General features: G+C 32.1%; 1 pseudogene; it reads right to left on the reverse strand.

The window, feature by feature from the left end:
- Window positions 1-365: 365 nt before the first annotated feature.
- LOC133879158 (UPF0481 protein At3g47200-like) lies at window positions 366-2,220 on the reverse strand (annotated as a pseudogene).
- Window positions 2,221-5,997: the final 3,777 nt, after the last annotated feature.

Below are 5,997 nucleotides of genomic sequence, written 5' to 3' on the forward strand. Positions count from 1 at the left end.
TCCTATATAAGATAATTTTTTTAAGAAAAGAAATTAAAAAAAAAAAAAAAACGAAGGACAAGAAGAGTAGAGAAACTTAACTCATATGAGCATAAATATGATAGAATTCAGTAGAAACCACAGTGCATAAAACTCCATCAATGCTAAAACACATTTTTTTATTACTGAACTATCGATCATAAACCACTTACGACGTTCAAGATTACAAGCTATTAAGGATGGGATGTATAGAGGATATTACAATTAGCTAAACAACCTTGCAAAGTTCACATGTCTTGCATCCATTGTAGCTAAATTAAAGCAAAGAATCCATTGCAGCTAAAAACAAAGCACTCCAACAAAAACTGAAACATTCTCTTTTCAATCTACTTCTCGAGTACAAAAGGCTTAAGGAAATTCCAGAAAGTGAAACCCAAGACAATTAGTGCAACCATAGTTGCGGTGCATCTCCAAAAATCACTGAAATACACACTTTTCATGGTTGCCATGATGCGATTCCAATGATTATAACAGTACTGGTCAATCTCTTTACCTAGAACTGTGTAACTAGATTCATGTTCCACAATCTGAAGGCAGAGTTTGTTAATTAGATTCGTCGCTCGAACGTTCCTACCGATATTGTTAATAATGATCTTTTGTTCGACAAGTAAATCCACATCTTGTTCAGTGTCGATTAAATAGTCCAATAGCACAACATAATTGCAGATGTCAGTGTAAGATGGATAATGACACTGCTCCTGAGCCATGAGGTTTCGGAAAGAGATTCTGTTTCATCATAAATATTTAAGGGTGGGATTTCCAAGATATACTGCATACGCTCCAAGGGCGGAAATCTTTTCAAGCATTGTAAGCAAGCCAAGAGCCATGACAAATTGAAGCACAGAAAGCATTTCAAGCACTTATTCCCGGCTAATGTTCTGTTACGTAAGCTTCTATTTTCAACTGGTTTGAATTTCAATCCTGCCTCATCAACCTTTTGGCACAATATAGATTATCCAAATTTTCTGTAGGTTTCAGATTTGGTATTGAAGAGAACACATATCTTATCAAATCTGTGAAGTGTTTTACTTCCTCGTTTTTGAACTCTTTTGGCAGCTGCATATCATCATGAAACTCACGATAAATGTAAGCACCAAAGTAAACGACTGAATGCATAATAAAATCAAGCTGAGGGTTGGGATTGGAAGAGTCACGGAAGGCGAAAGTATACAATTCCTTAAGAACCAAAAAAGAAAGTTGATTCTCAAGTAATATCAAGTCATGTTGTGTACCACCTTCCAGCCATGGCTGACTTGAGATGTAATCATTTTCTTTTTCACAGGTCCTTACGAAGAGCTGAATTATAAAGATGGCATCCAATAGAATCATTTTCACAAAATCTTTACTGCTAAGTTTATAGTCCTCTGAATAGCAATGATGGATTCTTACTTCATTGTTGTTGGGGATAAATCTCACTCAACCCGATCCAAAGAGGAAATTCGGAAGTCAAAAAATGCCCAAACAGATAAGAATAATGATCATATCAGAAGTCTAAGAAGATATCAGATCAGAAGTCTAAGAAGATATCAGATTAGAAGTCTAATAAAGGATCAGAGTCCAATTAGAACTTTGATATTAATTCTAGATCTCGATTAAAACTCTGACAGCAGTTCTAAATCGACAAGGAGCAGGAATTCTAATCCAGCTTTGACTCCACCTCTTTGCCTATAAATAGGCTCATACCCCAGGTATAAAAGAAGACTCAATTTTATGCATAGAACATTATTTTTTCACAGAAGCTAACTTAGGCATCGGAGCGGGACCCCCGGAAGGGTCCCTATGTTTTGTTATTTTGCAGAGTTATTGAGAAGTGTGAAGAACATCAAAGGGACGTGCAGATTCACACCATACCGAAAACTGTACCAACAATTGTCTTGAATGATCTTTAGAAGATCCTCCTGACTCTTTCTGGTCCGATACAAGAAATCCTTAAAATATCTCAGTTTGTGCTTTTCCATATCCCTCAATTCTTTCAGACCTTAATGAAAGAGGCCTCCCGAAACTAGCTTAGGAGTGGAGGCTGCTTTGTTTATCTTGCGCAGATTCTTGGGAACACGGTAGATACAGCACCCAGGCCTCAAAGGAGGCTCCATGACCAGTGGAAGATCAATGAGCACGTCGTTGCTTTCAAGTTTTTCTCCAATGAAATCACTAGCCATCTTTTCTATCCCTCAGGTTTGTTTTCCTAGTGCCAAACAATCAACAACCAGTGGAAATAATAAATACAATAGTATCGAATCAGCTGCAGAGCTTATTCATTTATATCTGATATTTGTACTACTGTTGTCTTTGTGATCAATACTTTAGCTGTTTGTTAAAGTGATCGAGTTTCTGTAAAGAGCTTTGGTGGTTTGGAAAAAGTTACTTATTCATTAAAGAAGAAGAAGATGAAGAAAGCAAGCAATCTCCTTATATGTGATTATTACAAAATATATATATATTTTTTGAGCTTCAAGAACCTGTTATTAACTCTAAAATGAGGTATATCTCTAAATAAAAACACTCTTGAACAGGTAGATCATTCGTACTTCTTTTTATTATTAGTATTATTATTATTATTTAGTAATACTTAATTATATGATTGTAAAAGCATCATTAGGAAAACCAAAAGTACAAATATCTTATTTGAGTTTAGAACATTTTTAATAAGCTCATCAAAAAGCTATTTTGATAAGACAATTTTGGCCGCCATGACACAATTATTGGATGGCCAAATATCATTTTTATATATTTAATTATTCTACTCACAAATTAAGCAATTAACAAAGAAGACTCACTGGAAAAGTTTGCTAGCTGTCCAAAATTTTTCGATGCTTGTGAAAAGTCTTACTTGTGGGCCCATATCGCACCTTAAAATTTGTTAAAAATGATCTCATTAGAATGGTCGAGACGGTTAATTATCTAACCTAAAACGAACTACTTTCAATACATTTAAAATAATAAATGTAAAATACTGTTCAAAAGATTAAGCACAAATTCGGATTTATATGTAGTTATTTGTAATACCTTCACGTGTGTTCGTAAAATTTAAATATTACTTTTAAATATTTACAGCATATTCTTAATAATAACATAAAATATAATTGATACACGAGAATACAACACAGTAAACCAAAACATAACTATCTATTTAAACAAACACAATTAAAGGGGTAATTAAATGTAACACCAAACCCACCCATAAATGTAGGTGCATAACGTACACCATACATTTAAAATAATAAATGTGAAATACCTTTTAAAAGATTAAACAAGATAATAAGTAACAACCGATCCACGTGAAAACCAACGTCCTTCCTCGTAGCAGCACGTTGTTGGAGTATACATTTGGATTCAGATGTAGTTATTTGTAATTCTATTCATAAATTGTAAATATTACTTTAAAATATTTGCAGCATATTCTTATTAATAACATAAAACATAAGTGAACAAATAAAGGATTACAAAGGAGGGTTATTCTTATTCCTCATTGGAATGGAATAATGAGTAAAAAAAAATGAGGTAGGCTCCCCAATAACAATCTCAATACAAACTAAAACAATATAAAAATAATTACAAAAAGTCAATTAGTAACCGGTAACCGATTTTTTTAATATATGTATATGTATATATAGTTTTAGCTTTGACCAGTTGAGACTTCTTAAATCCGCATTGTTGTCAAATATTTCCAATAACAAAATTGAAAGTAAAAGCTGCACCAATATTCACAACCTCAGAACTTTGGCGGTACCCAGAACCGGTAAGGAATACCCATATCAAAATATACTTGCCACCACACCAATTCTTCACAATAAAAACTCAAAATTTTTCTCAAACTAAGCTTGCACATGCTTCAAAATCTGAATACCCAAATGAGTTTAAGAGACCATATATAAGGGTTAAGTACAAACCTGGTGGCTAAGAAATGAAAGGGTATCCCCAAAAACTAACGAGCATGTACTGACCACTACTACTTCATGGCTAGAGAACACCCATTTCTTGTTTGATAAACTCGCCGACAGAAAACCGAAACTAGTATGTAGAAGGAAAAGACTGGAAAATTGAGCAGAAAAAAAAAATAAAAAATAAATCAATAAATAAAGAAAAAAACAAAAAAACAAAAAACGGTGGAGCGTGTGTTTGGTAAGGAAAGAGCAAAAAGAATAGTACTGTAACAGTTGATATTTTTTTAATAAAATTAACTATTAACTTTGTCTTTACTATTAAAATTAAAAAGTACGTACTTTTTATATGTTCAATGTATCATTTAGACAGACCGGATTCTTCTAACATGCCTAACCATTAAAAATAGGAAAATGCTAAAAAAAAAATACTAGTTTTATGGTGAGTTTCATCGCAGGTGAGAGGAAGAAGGTGTAACCGGTGCAGTGTTTTTTTAATGAGTAGTGATTCACTACCACCTAAATATACAATTTTTTACCATCTTATCTATGTGACAAGATGGTCTCCACTTTAATTTATTTTTTAAAAAAAAAAAACTCAAAAAGTAGTGTGGGACCACCTTACTACATAAGTAAAATGATAAAAAATTATATATTTAGGTGATATTGAATCATTATTCTTTTTTAATGTCCTTAAAAATAAATAAACTTTACTCTACCAAAGTTTGGTGAAATTTGACCAATCAACAACGACCCTTATGTCGTGAATGACGCATCCGGGGTGATCTGATTGCGATGATGATGAAATATCTGGCAGGCAATATTAATGATTCAATTTCAAGATCTCAGAGTTTTTTTAATGTAATTTTTAATTCAATATTAATTTGTCATGTTTAGAAGGCATTTTAAATGTGTTCATTTCAATGAAAGACCTCGATTAAAGGAATGGCTTATCCCATCAATCCCTCCTAAAACAATCAGATAAGATTTGTTGAGTTTGGTAAAAATTACACTTTAACTTTTAAAAATTATATGTTTTAAAAAACCACTAATTACATGCGATTTTAAAATTTAGGTTTTATTCACTTTTAAATTGTAATTTTTTTTTATTCTAAATAAAATTAAAAAAAAAAAAAAAAAAAAAAGAAAGAAGAAAAGACTATATATATATCAACAGTAATGAAGACCTGAAGGCTGAAATTGTTTTTTTTTTTTTTTTTTTTTGTCTCTAATATTACTACATAATGAAGTCCATCAATCTTTCCCTTGTAATGGGAGGTGACTTCCCCCTCTAACACTCAAATCCCTCCAACTCCAACAGTGGTGTATGCACATCTGAGTCATTGTGTAACGGGATTTGTCAAAAGTCACGACAACCATTAGTTGGTTAGAGAATGTAATTTTAGGATAATATAAGGAACTACAGCCAGGTGGAGGCTGAAGAGGCGACTGATTAATAGTTTGGGGGTGTTAACAAAACACCACCAATACACTCATTACACACCCTCCTTTCACGTAAGGTGGAATCTACATGTGGTGGGCCACATCCCATGTGAGGGGGTGAGTGGGTAATACATGTGTTGGTGGTGTTTTTTTAACTTTTTCCTAATAGTTTTAGGTAAGGGTAAAAAGACATATGGTTAATTACTTTCACACGCGATATTTTTGAATTTTATTTATCATATTTTTATATATTATAATAAAATATATTATAATAAAAATGTAATATATAGAGAGACAAAAAAAAAAAATAAAAAAAATATCTTATCATTAAATTTTATTCTTTTAGTTCTACCCTTCTTAAGCCAAATTTCTTGCTCTGCCTTCAATTGTATCAGATGATTTAGATACGTATACATCGTATATATGTGCTTGGGATTATATATATATACACGTGATTCATATATCAACAAAAAAAAGATACATGATTCATATCAAAATCTAATCCTCCATTAACCATTGTGAACTACCCTCCTTTTTTTTTCTGTTTTTTTTTTTTTTTTTTTTTTTTCTAATTTTTGTGAACCACTCTTATCACTAGAGAATCGAACATCAAATGTGAAAGATGGACTTACGA

Source organism: Alnus glutinosa, chromosome 10 (genome assembly GCF_958979055.1).
Source record: "Alnus glutinosa chromosome 10, dhAlnGlut1.1, whole genome shotgun sequence".
NCBI classification, from domain to species: domain Eukaryota; kingdom Viridiplantae; phylum Streptophyta; class Magnoliopsida; order Fagales; family Betulaceae; genus Alnus; species Alnus glutinosa.